The sequence below is a fragment of the Dipodomys merriami genome, unplaced genomic scaffold, assembly GCF_024711535.1.
Source record: "Dipodomys merriami isolate MVZ:Mamm:240054 unplaced genomic scaffold, mDipMer1.0.p SCAF_3, whole genome shotgun sequence".
Lineage (NCBI taxonomy): Eukaryota > Metazoa > Chordata > Mammalia > Rodentia > Heteromyidae > Dipodomys > Dipodomys merriami.
In genome coordinates this window covers 79,764,386-79,786,957 of record NW_027204492.1, presented here as the reverse complement: position 1 = coordinate 79,786,957, position 22,572 = coordinate 79,764,386, and the positions used below count along the sequence as shown (strand labels likewise).

General features: G+C 39.1%; 1 long non-coding RNA gene across 1 annotated transcript; it reads left to right on the top strand.

The window, feature by feature from the left end:
• The first annotated feature begins 17 nt into the window (after positions 1 to 17).
• LOC138839581 (uncharacterized) lies at positions 18 to 19,087 on the top strand. The gene is made up of 3 exons (XR_011375993.1): positions 18 to 103; positions 2,113 to 2,250; positions 18,870 to 19,087. It is a non-coding gene; the product is annotated as an uncharacterized lncRNA (long non-coding RNA).
• Positions 19,088 to 22,572: the final 3,485 nt, after the last annotated feature.

Genomic DNA, 22,572 nt, shown 5'->3' with positions numbered 1-22,572 from the left:
GGCTCTGCGCTCCCTCCTGGAAACACACGGGAAGCCAAGCCTCCAAAAAAGCGCTGCCTCCTCGCGCCGCGGTGGGATTATCCAGAAGGAACTCCCATCGGAGGTAGTACAGCACTCCCCTCCGCACCTCCTCCCGCACCAGCCGGCCTGAAGTCGCACCCTCCTCCTCCGGAGAAGTAGTGAAATGTATTCCCCCCCCCTACCCTAAACCAGGTCAGACTCTTTGGTTCTCATCTGGGACATCCAGGCTCTCTGAAACTTAATTATGCATTTTCCCCAGATCTCTTTCCCCGGTCCTGTTTCCACAATTTCAAAATAGGAGAAAGAACATGCAGGCTCTTAAATAAGCTTTCACAAAATATCCTTAGTGAAATGATGGTATGTAGTGACACCAAATAATAACTTTTGACATTTTTAGATGTGAGTATTGTGGTTATATTTTTTAAAGAAATAGACGGATATTTTGATTTGTTTGAGGGGATGGGTCAAGGCTGAAGACATAATATGATCATGACTTGATAAGTTTAAACTGAGGGAAGTGTATACTTTTGTGTACATGTGAAATTTTTCCATTAAAAACGCTTAGATCAAGATCAGTGACAACGCATTGAAGAGCATAATGTCTGTGCCCAGCACTGTGCTAAGGGGGGGAGTCTGTCTAAAGGTGAGAAAGTTTAATAAGAAAAAAGGGCTAAAAGTGATCATCAAACCCAAGAGACATAACATTTGCTTGTTCAAGGTATTTAGAAAGCAGAGAGGATGGGCCAAGTCATTGCTATCAAAGAGAAAGAGGGAATTTGGGTGCACCTTAAAGGTTGAGTGGTATGTGTCATTTGAGGGGGATGAATGTTTTTTTAGGCCTAGAGTTACCGGGAACAAAAGCCCTAAGTCAGGCTTGTTCTGTAAACTGCCTGGTTTTCATTGTGAATCTTTGAGGACTAGGGGATGAAGGGAGAGTGTTATACTAAGAATTATGCAGCAAAAAAAGCATACAATATTTTCAAGTAAGGAGTATTATTTGTGTTTTAGAAATCTAGTTCTTACTATCAGAAAAGCAACCCCCTATTTAAGTGAGCTTCATGGAATATGAAATAAATGAAATTTGACCTCTGTCTCAGATCTTTACAATCCAAAAGAGAGATGTTGTATATTCTCACAGTAAACCTTTATGGAGTTCTTGCAATAGGTCAACATTCTTGTTCTTGAAGGTGTAGGGGATAGATGACCAAGGCTTAGTACAAAGCAAAAAAAAAAAAAAAGTGAAATAGGTATTCTGAGTAAAAGAGTCAGTAAATAGGGAGATAACATTGGCAACCATGGAGGCTCTGGATATTAGTGTTCAAGAAAAGAAATCTTTTTCAGGGGCTGGGAAGGTGGCTCAGTGGTAGAGTGCTTGACTTGCATGCATGAGGCCCTGGGTTTGATTCCTCAGCACCACATAAGCAAAAAAAAAAAAAGCCGGAAGTGGCGGTGTGGCTCAAGTGGTAGAGCGCTAGCCTTGAGCTCAAGAGCTGAGGGACAGAGCCCAGGCCCTGAGTTCAGGCCCACGACTGGACCCCGCCCCCCAAAAAAGAAAAGAATAAAGAAATCCTTTTCATTCCACAGAGCTTTAGTCCCCTAAGTATTACCTCTATCAAAAGTGTTAATTGGGTGTGTTGGTGCAGGATCTAGGGAATGCCTAGAAATCGGATCATGTTCTTTAGCTGAAGATGTGCAGGAGCCATATGATTTTTCCGTAGTGATTCTAATCATTGAAAATTGTTAGTAGCCAATATTTGTTGAAGATGTTTGTATGTGTGAGAAACTTTCCTAATGGGTTTCACATGCTTTAATTTATTTAATCACAACTCGACCAATGAGGTTGGTGTAGACCAAGAGAAGGTTATAACTTGCCACAAATTATAATATACCATGTGGCTGAAATGAGATTTGAATTCAGGATGTTTGGTTTCAGTTCTATAAGCAACTACACACTTTCTAATGTAACAACCATCTTATAGAAATATATCATGAAAATGGGGAAAGAGTACAGCAGAAGGATTTGGAGAGGTCACTGGAAAAAGAGATGAACTGTAACAGAAAAAAATGATTTCACCTTTTATTATTTTTCAGTTTTTGAGGGATTGCAGTATGACTCCATTTCCCTGGTGCATTTGTAAAATAATTTACCTAGTGAAGACAATGAAGATTAATTTACAATGCTACTCTGCTTTTTCTGATGTTCTACGCTTGGAGGTTGTGATTTTAAAGGTAATGTCTTTGTGAAAATTGTGCTTTGATGAGGAGGAATTTTGACACATTAAATATGACGAGCCAAGTAACCAAAAAGTTAGCACTAATGAAAAAATTTAATCTTTTCCTATATAATATCATAGCATTGACACCTAGGGATAGTGTAATCTGCAAGGTGATATTTTTAGTTACTTTTTGCTCCCTTAAAGCTTCTGTTGTTACTGTAAAATAAGTTTCTTTTTCTGTGCTCTTACAAAGGGCTTGAACTCAGGGCTTCAAGCACTTGCTTACCTTTATTGCTAACAGCTAGTGCTCTACTACTTGAGCCAAACCTTGAGCCCAGCATTTTGCTAGTTAATTAGATAGTCTCTTGGACTTTTTGGCCTGGACTGCCTTAGATTGATCACTTTTAAGAGGTTAATTTGAGCAGTGATGGTAGGTCATGCCTATAATCCTCTTGGTTTGACACCAGGCTGAGAAGAAAAGCTCAAGAAACTCCATCTCTAAAATAACCAGCAAAAATCTAAGCTGGAGGTATGGCTCAAATGGTAGATTGTCAGCTGTGAGTGAATAAGTTGAGTGAGAGTACAAGGCAATGAGTTTAAGCCCTGGTACTAGCAAAAGAAACAAACTTGGTTCTCTGTCTTTGTCTCTCTCTTTTTCTGTCTTCTCTCTTCTGGTATTGTGGTTTGAACCTGAACTCAAGGTTTTTGTGCTTGCTCAAGCTTGCTTGTTCAGTGGGCACTCTGCTAGTTGAACCACATCTTTAGCCCAGCTTTTGGCTGGATGTCTTCTGCCTGGGGTAACTTCACACTATGGTCTTCTGGATCTCAGCCTACTGAGTAGCTAGAATTACAGGTTGTAAGATACCAGCACCTGGCAAATTCTTTTCCCAAGAATTCTACTTCCTTAACCTGCTGTAATATCACCTACGTACTTTGTTTCTCTTTAGAACTACCCCAGCTTTTCTTGTGTGAATTCTTGATTGGCTTTCTATTGCTACCATAATAAATTTATTACAAATTCAAGAGCTCAAATTAACACATTTATTTTATACTGATAGAGGTCAAAAGTCCTGGGTGAAGTTAAAAGAGTTGGTTGGCTTTATTTCTTAGGCTCTAGGGGAAATTCTATGTCCTGCTCAATCAGCTGCTGACAACATTCTTTTAATTGTAGCTGTAGTTCTAAGACCCCTGTTTTTTGGCTAGAGACTAGCTGTCTGCTTTTCTCAGCTTCTAGAGGCTGCCTACTGATTCTTTGGTTTGTGGTACCTCTTTTGCTATCTTTAAAGCCAACACGAAAATCAGTTCCTCTTAAACTTAGAATTTCTTTTATCCCCTCATATCTCTTTCTGTGTCAGCCAGGAAAACGTCCTCTGTTTTTTAAAGTACATGTGTAATTAGAGTATGCTAGCCAAGTAATGCCAACAGGGCTTCTCCCTTCCTAAATCCTTAACCTAATCACAGTGGCAAAATTCCCCTTCTTTTGTAAAATAATATAATCACAGGTTCTGGGAATTATGGTATGGACATCTTTGGCTGATCTGATCCTTAGATTCTACTACAGATTTCACTATAGCAGCCAGCCATAACCTGATATCTAGTATGTGATCATCCATTTGTTCATTCAACCAATCAAATTAAATTCTAAGCATTTTTCTAGGTGCCAAGATTACAAAAACAAGATAGCTAACTCACTCAAGACCTTTATAAACTGGTCTGATAAATTATACTGGTAGAGATTAGCACAAACTACATAAGAGAACATAAGAAACTATATATCACATAGATTAAAAGTACCAAGAGTGATTTCTTAGGTAGATCAGTGTGTGAGCTGAATCATTCAAAAAGGAGTCTTTATATAAAGTAAGTATGGTAAAGGGGCAAATAAGAGAGAATGTTAAATAGTGAGAATATCATGACCAAAATTTTTGAGTTCAAGATAGTCTGTTTGGGGAAGGGGTATACGTGATGGTGGCTAAATCTACAAATCATATAGCTTCTTCGAGCAGAGAGAAAAAGCTAGCACTATAATAAGCTAGAGCATGTATATGAAAGCTGTGTGCTGTGGTAAGTTTAAGGCTGACATAGATTATCTAGGAAAATCACCCCAAGGTCAACAAATTATATATGTTAATTATATCTACATGACAGCTTCACAGCAACACCTATATTAGTGTTTGATTAAATAAGTGGCTGGGGACGATGGCCTAGCCAAAGAAACTTGCCAAAAGATGGATCTTGTAAGAGAAACAGAGTAAAAAGGAATGTTTTTCAAATTTCTGGCTTCAGTATTAAGTAAAAATATTTATCTGAGATATAGAATACAAGAACAGGTTATAAATATTTTAACTAAGAAAGCTAGGTAGGGACTCCTGGTAAGCAGGTGAAGGATCAGAGAGTGTAGAAGTTTTGGCCAAATAATTCGATTAAGAAGCAAGTAGAGATGCTAGTTGAAACCAGAAGAGTTAATTAAATACTCCAAAAATACAGAAACAATGATGAGCTGTAGAGAATTCAGGGGCCAGCCAACTTTTAAAGACTGCCTAGAGAGAGAAGAAATAGGATGAAAGGAGAACTTGGATGTTCGATGCTATATTTTAAGCAGTAATGTCATATATGGTAAAGGTAAAGGGTGCAGTGTTGAAAACTATTAATTTATTTGTTCACTAAGTTGGCTGGATTGTAATGGGTCAAAAAGTAATTAGATAGCACAGTGAGACTAGCTAATGCATACCACATGTAGGAAATAGATGAGAAGGAAAGATAAAAATTAGATAGTATAAAAACTAGCAGCCAAGGGATATAAAAAGTATTGGCAGGAGCTGTACATTGGTGGCTCACACCTGTAATCCTAGCTACTCAAGAGGCTGAGGATCATGGTTCAGATCAAGCCTGGGAAGAAAAATCCATGAGATTCTTATCTCTAATAAACTACTCAGAAAAAGCTAGAAGTGGGCTGGGAAGGTGGCTCAGTGGTAGAGAGCTTGCCTTGCATGCATGAGGCCCTGGGTTCGATTCCTCAGCACCACATAAGCAAAAAGAAAAAAGTCACAAGTGGCGCTATGGTTCTCAAGTGGTAAAGCACTAGCCTTGAGCTGAAGAGCTGAGGGACAGCGCCCAGGCCCAGAGTTCAGGCCCCACAACCAGACCCCCCCTACCCCCAAAAAAGCTAGAAGTGGTACTGCGGCTCAAGTGATAGAGCACTAACCTTGAACACAAAGAGGCTCTAGGGACAGTGCCCAGGCCCTGAGTTCAAGTCCCCAGACTGGCAAAAAAAATTAAAAATTAAAAATATTGGTAAAAAAATGTTCAAATGTATTGGTTGAAAATAAGAAAAAGAGGAGTGATAATGTAGGAGGAAAGAATTTATAACTGAGAAAGAAATAGTCCTGCTTGTTAGAGGCAGTTACAGTCATAACAGTATTATTTCTTTTCTCCTTTGGCTGTGACTAGTAGTGGTTTTCAATGGAGGTGCTATACTCCTGGGGGTATGGTTTAAAAATTTGTGAAATGTGTTCAGCATAGTGATTGCAGGGCTTCTTGGCATATTGTGCTTGTGCTTGTTTATAAATTTAGTCCTGCAATATTTGGACTAGTCCATGCAATGAGGAATGTTTCTATATCCCAAACATTTTTTAATATCCTGTTATAAGCTTATATAGGCAAATCGATTTGTATTAATTCCATTTTAAGTGCATATAAGCAAGTTTTAATGTACCCTGATTTTTCAGGAATACAACTCCAATGAAAACCAAGATAAGATCTTACATTTTGTTCAGAATCTTACCCAGAATGTTTAACATTTTAAAAAAAACCCTCCCCAACCCAAATGCTGCTGTTGGATATTTGAGATACCAGGAACCACGTGTCTGTATCAATCAGCATTTGTAGCTATACATTTACAGACATTCACTTTATATTTTCCTCCATACTTCACCACTCAGCTTTGACAAATTGCAACACATTTTATTTCATTATAAATTTCTTTGTTTATTTGTTTCTTCTTTTTCTTTTATTTTTTGCTGGTAGTGGGGCTTCAACTCAGGGCTCATGCTTGCTTGTCATTCTTTTTTTTTCTGTCGGTCATGGGACTTGAACTCTGGACTGGGTGCTGTCCCTGAGCTCTTCAGCTCAAGGCTAGCACTCTACCATTTGAGGCACAGCACCACTTCCGGTTTTCTGGCAGTTATTTGGAGATAAGAGTCTCACAGACTTTCCTGCCTGGGCTGGCTTTGAACGGTGATTCTCAAATCTCAGCCTCCTGAGTAGCTAGGATTATAGGCGTGAGCACCCAGCCTCCTTGTCATTCTTTTTTGTGATTGGTGCCCTATCATTTGAGTGATGTCTCCACTTCCAAATTTTGCTCATTTATTAAAGATGGAAACGTTTCAATTTTTCTGCCCAGGCTGGCTTCAAACCACAGTCCTTCAAATCTCAGCCTCCTAAATAGCTACATTATAGTTGTGAGCCACCAGAGCTCAATTTCAAAGTGCTTTTTTATCTCTTTGATTTTACAGCTATAATACAGCTATAATTAAAATATTTAAGAAAGAGTAAATCCAACCAGAGGAACAGACAAGAAAGAATGAAAATGATGAGAAGTTTTAAGTAGAAATGCTTTGTGGTCAGATGCAGTGAATAGCTTTCTTTTCTGTAACATTCTTCTCACTCCCCCTTTATATATGTGACTGTTGTTTCTCACTACCTTTTTTTTAAATGAATGCATACTACCCCCTCTCCTTGGATCTTTGCACATGGTGGGTCCTGAATCCCTTTGCCTTATTCTTTTTTCAGGCAAGTCTTGCTGTGTAGCCCTGTCTGGCATCACACTCATGATTCTCCTGCTACCACCTCCCAAGTGCTAGGGTTGCAAGTGTGCACTGTACCTGGCTTCTCTTTTATTACTTCTGCTTAATAAGCTCACTCACTGTTCTGAGTTAAACATACATGCACATGTATAGATATATACATATATGTGTTTATATCTATATGTATACATGTGTGCTCAATTATCTGTATTAGTTCTCTGCATATACTATATATTATCTACAAATATACACATTCCTACATACATACAACTCCTAAACTTGAAGACTTTATGCCAGGCTACAGACTCATCCTCTGCTGACTCTGGATGCCTTAAAGAGACTTTACATTGAACATGTCCAAAACTGAATCATCACAGATGTCTTTATTCTTATGACAGCAGGGTATCATGCCATGTTTCTCCTGTCTCACACCTCCACTATCTAATCTGTTGCCAGGTCCTAATGAATATTCCTTTTCTTTTTTTTTCTTTTCTTTTCTCAAAACCTTCCTCTACTATGGTTTAGACTTTCAACCTTTCTGTATTAAACCATCATATTTTTCTAATAGCTGTCCTGCTCACAGCCTTTAGAAAGACTTTTATAAAATAAATATTCTATCTAACCCTATTATTTCCCTACTTAAATCCTTTAATGATTTTCTGCTTTCTATTATGGCCTTAGCATGGCTTGAAAGATTCTCTATAGTATGTCTCTTAGTTAAGCCTTGTCTGTTGCCATTAATCCTGACATATCACCAACTATACATGAACTTTACTTTTTTGTTGTTGATGTTATGGTCCTGGGGCTCAAACTCAAGATCTGGACACTGTCCTTCAGCTTTTTTGCTTATGGCTAGCACTCTACCACTTAAGCCAAAGTGCTCCTCTTCCAATTTTTTGATGGCTAATTAGAGATAAGACTCTCACAGACTTTCCTACCCAGGGTGGCTTTGAACTGTGATCCTCAGTAGCTAGGATTATAGGCATGAGACACCAGTGCCTGGAAATACATGAGTTGTTTTTTTTTTAATTGTGAAAGTACCGTACAGAGGGGTTACAATTACATGGGCAAGATAATGAGTACATTTCTTATCAAGCATTGTTGCCTCCTCCTTTGTTCCTCTTCCTCCCCGCCCCCCCTTCCCCCCCAAAGTTGTAAAGTTCGTTTTTCAACATAACGACGACTTGACTTGTATATCTCATTGTTGCAATGGGTCCACCTGTATCCCTATTTAAACAATTTGTTTTTTTCCCTTCTCCTCCACAAATTATACCAACATCAAATACAGTGAAAGCAGGGGTTATACCATGCTGGAGGGACATACAAAGCAACAAAGAAATCATCTTATAAATATGTTAGAAACAATCACATGAGAGAAAAAACATTTGAATACTTATCTTTTCTTGGGGGGGGGGTCCGGTCATGGGGCCTAAACTCTGGGCCTGGGCGCTGTCCCTCAGCTCTTCAGCTCAAGGCTAGCACTCTACCACTGGAGCCACAGCGCCACTTCCAGCTTTTTTCATTTTGCGTATGTGGTGCTGAGGAATCAAACCCAGGGCCTCAGGCATGCAAGGCATGCGCTCTACCACTGAGCCATCTTCCCAGCCCCTTGAATACTTATCTTGGGGTTCATTTCACCTAATATCAACTTATCTGACCTTTTCTGCTTGTCTCAGACATATACTAGTTATTGCAAATAAGGGAAACCATGGGATCTATGTTTCTTTGGGCCTAGCTTACTTCACTTAATATAATATTTTCCAAGTCTTTCCATTTCCTAACAAATGGGGCAATGCTATTCTTTCTGATGGAGGCATAGAATTCCATTGTGTATATATACCACATTTTCTTGATCCATTCATCGGCTGAGGGGCATCTGATTTGGTTCCATATCTTAGATATGGTAAATAGCGCTGCAATAAACATAGTTGTGCTGGTAGCTTTAGTATGGTCTTGACCTCAAAGAAACAACTGCCCAATAAATAAGTGGGCTAAAGACTTAAAGATAAACTTCTCTGAAGAGGAAAGAAGGATGGCCAATAGACATATGAAGAAATGCTCAACCTCCCTAGCCATAAAAGAAATGCAAATCAAAACAATATTGAGATACCACCTCACCCCAGTTAGAATGGCTATAATCAAGAACCCTAATAACAACAGATGCTGGCCCCTCCAGCATCTGTTGGACAGAAGGGAACCTTACTGCATTGTTGGTGGGAGTGTAAACTTGTTCAACCACTTTGGAAAGTAGTATGGAGGTTCCTTAAAAGATTCCACATAGAGCTCCCCTATGACCCAGCAACCCAATTTTGGGCATTTACCTAAATGATCACAAATGAGTTTTTTAAAAAAAGAAAGTTTGATTTTATATGCCACTAGAGTCTTCTGGAACTTAAGTGTTATTTCATAAACATTTCTTTGTTCATTTGGCTTGCTAATATCTTTATAACCTTGGCTACCTCACAGACTTCTTTTATTAAAGACCTGCTTATCTGTTATAGCTTCTGGAAATTTTACTCTCATTCCCTGTCTTCAGCATCAAGAATTATGACTTTATTGTTATTTCTGTGTCCAAATTTGCATATACAAAAAAAAACCCAGGGCTGGGAATATGGCTTAGTGGTAGAGTGTTTGCCAGATATTCCGGAATCCCTGAGTTCAATTCCTCAGTACCACATAAACAGAAAACCTGGAAGTGGCGCTGTGGCTCAAGTGGTAGAGTGCTAGCCTTGAGCAAAAGAAGTTCAGGGACAGGGCTGGGAAGGTAGCTCAGTGGTAGAGTGATTCCCTTGAATGCATGAGGCCCTGGGTTCAATTCCTCAGCACCACATAAGCAGAAAAAGTCGGAAGTGGCACTATGGCTCAAGTGGTAGTGTGCTAACCTTGAGCTGAAGAGCTGAGGGTCAGCGCCCAGGCCCAGGCCCTGAGTTCAAGCCCCAGGACTGGCAAAAAAAAAAAAAAAACTGAAAAAACAAATGGTAGCTGCATATTGAGATTTCAGTATAGCCTAATTCTATTTGGTTGGTTGTGAATGTGAAATAGAAATAGAGTGCAGAACAGTATTAATTTGGTTTTGTTAGGTTTGTTCTGTGTGTGTGTGCGTGTGTGCGTGTGTGCATGTGTGCGTGTGTGCGTGTGTGCGTGTGTGTGTGTGTGTGTGTGTGTGTTGTGATTCTAGAACTTGAACTCAGAACTTGTGCACTGTTTTTTAGCATTTTCACTCAAGGCTGACACTCTATCACTTGAGCCACAGTTCCATTTCTGTCATTTGCTGGTTAATTGGAGATAAGAGTCTTGTGAACTTTCCTGCAGGCCTGACTTTGAACCATAGTCCTCAGATCTTCACCTCCTGAATAGCTAGAATTACAAGCATGAGCCACCAGTGCCTGGATGACTTTTGCTTTTCTTAAATTATAATAAAATTGACCTTGGGAATTTAGAGATCTCTGGCCTATTGGAATGTATTAAGGGCAAGGGCAAGATTAACCTCACTCTTTGCCATCTGTAGGGCACACTCAGAGTCCTTGAATGCACCAAAGGGCCATCCCCAAGAGTTTTACCCAGGAACCAAGCAACTTGTGTTGATTCTCATTCCTTGTGTAGGTTACTGCCTAGAAAAGAATCACAGGAATAGATCCATCTAGAACTAGAACTGGCATGAGTCTGGCATGAGGCTGCCAAATCTTCCTCTTTTCTCTCCTCTCCCTCTTTAGTTACTTCTTCCTCTTTCCCTTATTCTTCCTTCTTCTGCTCATGTTTTTCTACCTCCTAAATAGCTCTGTTCATTTGGACAGAAGGCATAGTAAGGACCGAAGAAGTGCTCTTCACAGACGTCACAAGTCTCTTCAATGTTTTGTGGCTGCTTGGTGCCTCCTGTGAAGCACACACTCTTGGCCTACCAACCTACAGCTGAATGGGCTGGCCTTTGCTGGCTGCTTGGGTGTGGCAGCCCAAGGTAGTATGGCCTCTAGCTAAATCCCCAGTCCAATAGCAAAATGATGAGCAAGCCAGCACTGTGACCAGCCTCTTCTGCTGTGGAAAACTGACCTATGGTTTGAATTCTCCTGGGGAAATCACAGAGCTAGATGGTATGTCATTTGCCTTTTCCTTCTTAGAAGAGCAGGAGTCAAGGAACATGGACAGGTTCAGAGAAAAGAGTATTCCCAGTGGCTGATAGGAAGTTCCACTTCCTAAGCTGACTCATTGCTGCTGCTACTGCCTATGCTGTCTCAGGGCCTCTGGAAATCCTGCTTTCCCCTGAGGCCTACTGGCAAGCAATCTTTCCTCTGATCTGTGGTCAGGGAAACCCTAACTTGTCCTTAGTTCACACAGTCTGGCACCTGACAGAAGGGAACTATCCCTCCTCCTGCCTAGGATTTTCAGGTACCATTTCTGATGGATGACCCTGTGGCTTTACAAAAGACAGTCGCCTCTTTCCCTAGCCCCACCTTGCCTTTTGTGGCCTGAAAAATACCAGTTACAGAGCTCCTACCTCACCTTCAGCTAGGCACCTTCATCCTCTTGGTCATTCTGAGGACATACTTGCAAGAGTAACCAAGTTTACCCTGGAGTCACCTGTTAGTATGGGTGCTTGTGCACAGACCACTGGCTAGAAAGCAATCCCATGAACCAGATCAGGTAGGGAGATTGCATATTCTTCTATGAAGCAGCACATGCTTCCTAGACAAGGATGTAGGCCCCTTGCTTGTATACAGTTTACTTCCCTCCCCTCCACTACTCTCCCTCTCCTGCTCAAGCAGCAAACTCTTGCAGTGCAATGACCATAGACGGATCAAAGCACCCTGGACCATCAGGGCTATAGAAATGTTTGAACCATTCTGCAAGTCCAGGGAAGTCAGAAAGGACCACCCAAGGCCTCCCAGTGGTATCTACCTCATGTAAAAGACCCTGGGCACACATTTGTTTCTGGTAGGTAGGCCTCAAAAGACAAGATTCATAGGTGGCTTTCCCTAGAATGACATTGGTGTGTTCACAGCTATGCACTCAGTTGGCTTACAAATTGAGATCTCAGTCACCCTGCACATGGGAATTGTTAGACAGGAATTGCTAGGCAGGCTGGTAGGTTGGCAGGCTTCAATTGTACCCAGTAACAGGTCTCTTCTGTTGCTTAGTTTATCTGAATCCCTTCGTGTATGTGTCTGTGTGTGTCTGTATGTGCACACATGCACATATCTGGAGCTTAAACTCAGGGCTAGGGCTATCACCCTCAGCTTTTTCCCTTCAGGATGGCATACTACTACTTGAGCCACAGCTCCACTTCTGGCTTTTTGGTGATTAATTGGAAATAAGAGTCTCAGATTTTTCTGTTGGGGCTGGCTTTGTACTGAGTTCTTCAGATCTTAGCCTCCTGAGTAGTTAGGATTTCAGACATGAGCCACCAATGCCTGGCTTTTCCATATTTTAATCCTTGGGTGAGGAAGTTGAGGTAAGAGCAGTGGAGGAATATCTTTGGAGTTGGTTGGGGGTGGGGTGAGTTGGCACCAGACAGATCTTTGACTTCTCAGTTTGACCTCTGGCAACCATACATTAGTGACCCTGGAAATAAAGTGAGAAGTTGGAAGGTAAGTTAAGCCAATGCATTCAGAGTGTCCATGCAGATAGGCCAACTCAAGAAGCAGAGAGCCTTTGTACAGGAACAGTTTGGAAACCAAATAATGATCTGTCTGTGAGGGTTTCATAACTTCCCCATTCATTAAGTGCCTGGAAAGCAGTGTGCTGCAAAAACCCTGGTGCTTTCCACAGTGCATGCTCAATGACTTCTCTCTCTGCTTGCACATTCCCAGAAGTAAAGGCCACACTGAGAATTTATGGAGCTTGATGATCAACTTGAAAGTTGACCTCCTAGAAGATTGCAGTTGTTGTAACTCTCCTATGGATTCTTTGAAGTGAAGAGTCAAAGTTTGACGTACTCTTCCAATATTAATTTTGTTCCTACAAGTAGAATAACAGTTTAATATTTTGAGACAAAACCAAAAATTAAAACTGAAAATATTAAATGGGAAGAGCCACCTCTGTTCTGTAGCGTGTAAACTGTGGATCTTCTTTCCTGGTCTGTACTAACCACAAAACCACTTTTGGTAAGTGTTTAGGTGGGAAGATAGGTAGGTGATAAGGTGGGAAGAAATGAGTACAGGGATCTAGACAAAAAAAGTGAGCACATCCTCAACCCCTTTCCCCTCCAAGTGTCATGTCATCTTTTTTGTTTTCCCTAAACATCTGCAATTAATTACTTCCTCTTCCTTTTTTTCTCTGTCCTGTTTCCTCATAGCACAGATCTAGTTTCTTATTTCATTCACCTCGTATATTTTATGGACATTAATCCTTATTCTATTTGAAAAATAAATGTCTCTGATTCATCTGTATTGATTATAAATTGCCATTCATGTGTATGAGTATCTTCTACTGATATGTTGGCCACATGCATTTATTATCACATTATTTTCTTTTCTCTGCTTGAGTGCTGTCTGGGTTGGTTTTAGATCTGTAAGCTTTTGGGAAAATTAAAGGATATAAATTATTTTGTTGTATTCTGATTCTGGGACTTGAACTTAGGGCCTGAGTGCTGTCCCTCAGCTTTTTTGCTCAAGAATAGCTCTCTACTACTTGATCCAAAGCTCCACTTCTGTTTTTTGTTGTTGTTGTTGTTGGTTTTATTTTTTTTCTTTTTGATGGTTAATTGGAGATAAGAGTCTTACAGACTATCTTCCCTGGGTTGGCTTCAAACTATAATCCTTAGAGCTCAGCCTCCTGAGTAGCTAGGATTTCAAGCCTGAGTCACCAGCTCCCAGACTAAGAATATTCATTTTAAAATATTTAAAATTATGCTTGGTCATTTTGTAACATTTTCTCGAATTTTTGTTTTATTATAGTTAATTGATATATGTGCCAATCAACTTAGTTTGTAGAAAATATTGTCTGTTTTTCTGTACCTTTAGTTACTTAAGCAGTTATAATCTGCTTTAGATATAATCAGAGTTGCTTTGATTGTGTACAGATACTTGTCTCATACCTGCAAGTATTGTATACAAAACCAAAAGGGAAAATATTTTCCTTTGTATTATGTATTCAATGTTCTTTTATTTTATACGTTGTATGTTTGAAGTTTTCATCATGTCTAAAAGCCAGACAATCAAATGGAAAATTATTTTATGAAAATATTGGTTAAATAAAGACAGGGCTTCTCCACATAGCCACGACTGGCCTGAAACTCTCTATGTAGCCCAGACTGTCTTTGGACTCATGATTCTTCTGCACAGCCTCTGAAATGATGCAGTTACAGGTTTGTGCTACCACACATGGCTTTACTTAATTTTTGTTAACACAAAAATCACAATTTTATAAAATGTGTGACTTGATTTGGATACATCTTCCTCATTCATCATGAAAGTCTGACAAGCATAAAAAAATCTTGCCTTTAAAAGCTTATCGTGCATGATCCTGTGTTTGATCCTTAGCACCACATTTCCCCCCCCCCCCCCGAAAAAATCCCTCCACAGACACAAAATCATGACATTAATTCAAGACTGGAAAGAAAATTTAAACCTACTTAGTAAAAATAGGTGTCAATTTTACAAAGACCTCTTTTTTTTTAACCTGGATTAGAAACTTATATTATTTTTTAGTATATATTTTTTATTGTAAAGATACTGTACAAAGATCTCTTATAGAGATTAAAATACAGTTCATCTTTGAACTAGAAAATAGTGGGTGATCATGAGAAAGGAATTAAAGATGAATGAATCATTTAAAATTGTTAATCTGGGTGCCTGTGGTTCATACCTATAATCCTAGCTGCTCAGGAGGCTGAAATCTGGGGATCACAGTTCCAGACCACCCCAGGCAGGAAAGTTTATGTAACTCTTATCTCCAATAATCACCAAAAAGACCAGAAGTGAGCTGTGGCTGAAGTGGTTAAGTGCTAGCCTTGAACAAAAAAGCTCATGGACAGTGCCCAGTCTCTGAGTTCAAGCCCCAGTACCAGTACAAAAAGTTATTTATATGCTATTATGTTAATATATTTTTTTAATTTTTAATTTTTTTATTGTGAAAATACTGCCCAGAGGGGTTACAATTACATGGGCAAGATAATGAGAGTATATTTCTTAAATCACACACCAAATTAGATTCATCAACTTTATAAATTTAAGGTATGATAAGACCTAGTTTTGTTTGAGGTCTTGATCTCTTTGAAACATGGATGGAAGAATGGTTTACTTTACCCTTTTGAGAGAGCACATATCTGAAGGTTCTAGTAATGGATCCAGTCAGCCTAAGTCCAAGATCAAAAATTCCCCTTGTTTGTACTGTTACCATCTAATCTGTGATGGTTTCACCTGTACTGATGATGTTCAGAGACTTCTTTGTCTTGTGATTCCCTAAACAATATCATGAACAACTATTTACATACCATTTACATTGTGTTAGGTATACAGGTAATCTACAAATGATCTAAATTAAATACGAGGACAGAGGGTTTATGTAGGTTATATGGAAATACCATTTTATTTTATTTTATTATGTGCTGGTAATGGGGCTTGAACTCAGGACCTCATCACTGTTTTAGCATCTTATACACAGGCTTGTGCTCAGTCAGTTGAGCTATACCCTATTCAATTTTACAGAAGAGACTTGAGCATCAGTAGAGTTTGAGATCCATTCCCTGGCATATATAGAAGAAAGACTAGAATCTTAACATTAGTTCACTTTGTGATTAATTAAGTGGGGAATAAATTTGTACACTCATGAGTACAATTTGCAAGAAACCTTAATTCTCTTAGAGAAATATTGGAAAATTATTGCTTAAGTTGTAGTGCACCCTTGTGGTATAATGTTGTATGTTAAAGCATGTTAAATCTGCCGTTGGTACTGTGAGAGATAGCTATTAGCCTCCTCAGCAAAGATTTTGGGGGGGGGGCAGATATCGCAGTTCATTTATTGCAGCTTTACTGTATTGGGGTTTTTTAAAAAAGTAAATAGTGATCCCTCACCTGTGGCAGGGGTTCTCTCTCTCCCATGATAGGTGAAAATCTGGCAGATGCAGGACTCAGGCGCTGGGTCACAATGGCAGGATATCCCCAGGGAGCTGGGCTGGCTGCCCACACAGGGAACACCAGGGTGAGGACTTGGCATTGCTGAGGCAGAAAGCCAGGAATCATGAGCTCCAGACACAGTCCTGTCTTCCCAGATGGAGATAAGTCAGAGGGGAGGCTCTCTCAGTAAGGCTGTCCTTAGCAAAGATTAATGCTTCTTTTCATGTAAATTACATACAATTAAATAAGGACAGGATACTGTGGAATAAAGTAGGTTGTTTTTCTTTTTCAGACAGGGTGTCACTATGCAGCACAAGCAGGCCTCAAATTCACTATCTTCCTGCCTTAGTCCTTAGAGCACTGGAATTACAGGCCTGCACAACTATGTCCACTCTAATAATGTCTGTTATATGAATGTACTTTTTGGAAGCAAATAAATAAATTGTACATATTTATCAGTATATCTGTTCATGATGGTTATGGAAAAATTGTGAGTTCTGTGCTCAAGATTTTAACATTTTTAATATGTTTTTTATTGTAAAAATACTGTACAGAGGGGTTACAGTTACATGAGCAAGGTAATGAGTACATTTCCTATCAAGCATTGTTGCCTCCTTTGTTTTTCCCCTACCATCCCTTCCCTCCCACCTCCACAACTACACTCCCCCCACCCACCTAAATTGTAAAGTTCATTTTCCATCATAGTGTCTTGTGCATCTTATTGTTACAATGAGTCAACCTGTATCCCTATTTAAGCATTTTGTTTTTTCCCTTCCCCTCACCAAATTAGAGAAGCGTATATACAAGATGCAGGGTACCAACATCAAATACAGTGAGAACAGGGGTTATACCGTTGGGGAGGAACATACAAAGAAACAAAAAAAATCAAATGGTACATTATAAATATGTTAGAAAAATAGCAAGAAAGAAAAAAGATATTTGTGTCCCTATCTTGGGGTTCATTTTGCTTAACATCATCTTATCTGGTCATATGTTTTGACCTTTTCTGTTTGTCCTAGATATATACTAGTTATTGCAAATAAGGGAAACCATGGGACCTATGTTTCTTTGGGCCTGGCTTACTTCACTTCATAGAATTTTTTCCAAGTCTTTCCATTTCCTAACAAATGGGGCAATGTCATTCTTTCTGATGGAGGCATAGAATTCCATGTTGTGTGTGTGTGTGTGTGTGTGTGTGTGTGTGTGTGTGTGTGTGTGTGTGTGTGTGTATCACATTTCTTGATCCATTCATCTACTGAGGGGCCCCTGGGTTGGTTCCATATCTTAGCTATGGTAAATAATGCTGCAATAAACACAGTTGTGCTGGTAGCTTTAGTATGGTCTTGTTTGTGATCATTTGGGTCAGATTTTTAACATTTTTGACCTTCCCAGAATAGGAATGGTATTAGAGGAAGGAGATTACCAATCTTTATGTCATTTATATTATTTCCCTTATTTCTGTGCCTGTTATCTTTTAAATTGTGTGTGTGTGTGTGTGTGTGTGTGTGTGTGTGTGTGTGTGTGTGTGTGTGTGTGTGTGTGTGTGTGTGTGTGTGTGTGTGTGTGTGTGTGTGTGTGTGTGTGTGTGTGTGTGTGTGTGTGTGTGTACACCAGTACTGGAGCTTGACCTCAGGTCCTCACACACTCCTGTTTGGCTTTTTTGCTCCCAACTGCTGCTTTAGTACTTGAGCCACAAATCCACTTTTGCCTTTTTTGCAGGTTAATCAGAGATAATAGACTTTTCTGCTTGGACTGTCTTCAAACCTCAGTCCTCAGATATCAAATCTCCTGAGTTGCTAAGATTATATGCGTGAGCACCTGACAAATTCACATAAAATTTTTGTTCATAAAACACTCAAACTTCTTGTAGTATAGTAATCACAAAAAGTCAATAACATAGCAAGAAAGTCTTACCAACTAAATTTAAATGAGGTCATGGAATTCTTTGGCCCAGGAAAACGTGAGGCACAGACCCAGTGCTTAATCACTCTATCCTTCTAGGGCAGTTTTCTGCACCAGCATTTATGGTATTTTCCAGCAAAAGTCTTTTCCTTCTTTCCATAACACTTACTTGGAATGTATATCACATTACCATTATGCATTGTTTTTAATAAATAGGAGTTGCAATCCTATTAATTGATATTAAACAGAAGAATGATTCAATATTATGATATCATATAATGTAATGTGAGGCACTTCAAATATTGGAGTAAATCAATTCTGATAAAAATTATCAAGATACATGGGTGGGTGGCACATGTCTATAATCCCAGAGCTCAGAAAGATTGTGAACTAGAAACCAGCCTGGGCTACATAATGAGATGTTATCTCAGAGAGGGAAGTAGGGAAAGGGGAAAAGATAATATAAGGCCTTGTTAAGGGGAGATGGGGGAAGACTTAGAAATAGTTAAAGGTTGGTGGCAAGCTATGAAATTTCTAAAGTGTATAAGGATGTGTCACAGGATAGTGGGGAACAATGGGATTGGTTGATCAGTGATAGAAGCTCAGAATGGCAAGATCCATAGAAGTAGACATCCCAGTCATTTTCAGGGGGTACTATGCTTATGGTGCTAGAAACATCTGATCCACGTGACAAATAAATCTTTTATTCGCACCTTATACTTTTGATGTGATGTTTTTCAAGAACTTTTCTAATTTTCCTTCTCCCACAACCTGCTTAGAAAGATGTTGCCTGCTCGACAGACATAATCTAATCTGTATGATCATTGCATTTCTCATAAATTAATACATTTTCCTTCTCTTTTTATATCTTTCAGTCTGATGAGTGTGATTTCACCTCTTGAATTTGGACAAACTCTAGGACATGGGCAAGATCAAGGTGTAGATTTTTAAGACTGAAGGCCCTGACCCATGAAATGGTCCTGCAACAGCTAACTATTGCTCTTCTCTTGGTGATGCCCAGTTCTTGCTGTATAACTTTAAAACTCCACAGATCCATTAAGATTCAAATAAATTTTGTTTCCTTGCTGTGTTAGAGCTGACTATTACCTAGTAAGTTATGAATTTCAAGTAACTATTTATTAGAAATCTATAAAAATCTTACTAAGTATCAAAATGTAATCCTTCTCCTCAAATGGCCATGTACTCATTCATTGTAGTGCTAATATATCAGAAAGGGGGAGAGAGGTAATATTATATATAAGACGCTCTCTACTTACTGTCAATTTTTCTATGGTATATGTATCCTATCATATTAACCTTCATTGTATATTCTTCTATATCTTAACTGTTGTTCTAAATAAGACAGTATGTGCTTGTTTTTATAATTTTCTACTTCTAAAATGCTCAGTAATAAAGAATATCTTAACTTAAGAAAAACATTTATACAAATGAGAATGGAAAAAATTAAAATGACATAACTTTATTCAAGAGCTTTCAATATTTCATAGTTTCTGAGTTCCCAAATGAGAGATTTAGAGACAGGGATATGGTGTGTGTGTACATTGTAATTGTCTGCCAGGGATATGAAAAAGAGAATTCTTGTATTCTGAATTACAGTAAAAGCTGCATATGTTTTTCTAAGTGCATAGTTTATCTGAAAATATCATATAAACATAATTTGTATCTTAATATAAAAATAATCACATAATTTTGTTCACATAATCAATTGAAACCAACATCACAGAGTAAATAGAGTGGTTGTGAAATCTGAGCATTTTACTCAATCCACTGAAATTAGTCCCTGGCCTCAGAATCAAAATATTTAAACAATTAACTTTAAAAATAATATGATGTCTTTATAGTGCTTTATTTTTAATTAAATCATTAATTACTATCTTTAAGTAGTTGTTCAAAGGGATTTTAATTCATCTCTTTAGACTTCTAAAACAATTGAGCAAGTCCAAACATCACAAATATAACCACAGACTTCTTGCTCAAAATGAAATCTGGTGAAAGACATTTCTTGCATCAAAAGACTTGTACGTTGAAGATGATGGTACTCTCCAATTCCAATGTTAAATGCGATCCCTATCACAATTCAGGTTACTCTCTTTGAGGAAATTTCCAATGTAGTCATAAAATAATATGAAAATGCAAGGGACCCACAATAGCAAAAACAGTCTTGAACTAGACAAAATTGGGGGATTCCCATTTCCAAATTTTAAAACTTCATGTAAAGGTATAATAAGCAAATAGACTTAAAAGTCCAGGAATAAATTGAGAGCCAATTGCTCATGCCTGTAATCCTAGCTACATAGGAGGCTGAGATCTGAGGATCAAGATTCAATGCAAGCCAAGGGAAGAAAAGTCCATGAGACTCATCTCCAACTAACTACCAGAAAAGCTGAAAGTGAAGCTGTGACTCAAGTGATAGAGCACTAGCCTCCAGCAAAAAAGCTCAAGGACAGTGCCTAGGCCAGGAGTTCAAGCCTCAGGGCCAGCACCAAAAAATTGTCCAGGAATAGGCCCCCACATTTATATACAATCTTTGGTAAGGGACCCATGACTAATGGAGAAAGAACAATGTTTTCAACAAGTGGTGCTGTGAGAACTGGATAGCCACATGTAAAAGAATGAAGTTAGACCCCTACCTCACAATATACAAAATAAAAAAATCTATCAAAGACCGAAATACAAAATATACACTAAAAACTTTTAGAATGAATTATAGAAGCAGATGTTTGCTACCTTAAGTTAAGCCCTGGTTTTCCAGATAGGAAAAAAAAGTTATATACACACATACACACACACACACACACACACACACACACACACACACACACACACACACACACAATCAGATATGTGATTGCATGTGTATATGATTGCAACTGCAAAGGACACCATTAGGGGAAGCATGGTGGTTTGGAGACACACCCAGCACGTCCCAATGTCTACATGAGATTGAGACAGATGCCTGGTTATAGGGAAAAGGATACCAAGGAGGCCAGGACAGGTACTGGAGCAAAACAGTAAATAGTAGACAGAGACTTGGAAAAATCTAGAAACGTCAGTCATCAACTTTGTAAAACAATCTTAACAGTGGATACTTTGCAACAGCAATAGGGAAGGAAAAATCCTCAATGGGGCTTTATCAAAAGAGAGAAAATCCTTAGTGAGCTCCATAGGCACAGTCTGACACTGCAAAAAAAAAAAAGTTTGAAACAGAAGATCTATGAGCAACACAGCAGAAGTTGCTCATTCCACTTTCTAGTGTATGGACTGGTGCTATGGAGAGTCTTACAGAGAGGGGGATGTGTGTGTGTGTGTGTGTGTGTGTGTGTGTGTGTGTGTGTGTGTGTGTGTGTGTGTGTGTGTGTGTGTATGTGGCTTGAATTCAGAGTCTGGGCACTGTCCCTTTGTTTTTTCACTCATAGCTGGTGTTCTACCACTTGAACCACAGCTCTGCTCCTAGCTTTTTGCTGCATAGTAGGAGAGTTTCTCATGGATGTTTCCTGCCAGGGCTAGTTTCAAACTTCCATCTTTAGATCTCAGCCTCCTAAGTAGCTAGATGTGAGCCATCATTGCTCTATTGAGACACCTGTATTTTTATGTCTCTAAGTTCTGAAGGCCTCTCTACATTGGTTAGAGGAGCAATCATCACAATAGTCATTGTGGGTCCACTGGTTTGTGGCTTGGATGCAGATTTGAAGGAAAAGTTATTGTGGTAAGAAGTCTGGATTGAGATTCATGGGAAAATGGAGGTGCTTCCACTTGAGAACCACAGTCCTACCTCTGGTAAGAGGAATGAGACCAGGTGTGGGGAGACTGGGATAAGAGAGTGGCTTGGCCAGGGAAGGTGAAATCACTCAATACCTATGCCTTACCTCTGCTTCCAAGGCAGATTTCTTTATTTTGATCACCCAGTTCTCAAAACCCCAAAGAATTTTCATGGAAACAGCTGCTGCTTAACTATTTCCCTTATCTTGTCAGACACTGGAGGAGTACCTCTGGGTGAGGGGCATCTAACCAGGGGTCCAGAATGAGTGAAATTTAAGGGTGGCTTTTGGACTCATCATGTTACTGGGTCCCCTTAGGGAGATCTCTCGCAAAAATTCAGTCCACTAATGATCACTGCCTTATCTTCCCTATAAGGGGACAAGACAAGGGAAGGTCTAGCCTCCATTTAGCCCTTGGAAGTTTGACCTACTTAAGAAAGAAAAGGATTCACAGCCCCATTCCCACAACTAGTGAATTTCAAAATGAGAGACCTGGGGGAAGACTGAAGCAAGTCCACCCTGAATATCAAAAAGAGAATCATTGCCTAGCTTTAAAAAGTAGTTTTTTCATTGCTTTATTTGGTTTTCATTTACTATTATTTCTCTTGATTCCATATGCTTCTCTCAGTTTTACCTAGTTTTTTCTTTTTCTTTTTCCCTCTTCCCCCTTGTTGTTAACTTATTGTTAATCCTTTTACCTCTATGAATTTCTATCTCCTTAAAGTACTCTATATTATCTTAACCCCTTCCTTTAGGTCCTTATTGGGAAAATAGTTGTTCCCAACAAAGAGAGTTTTGT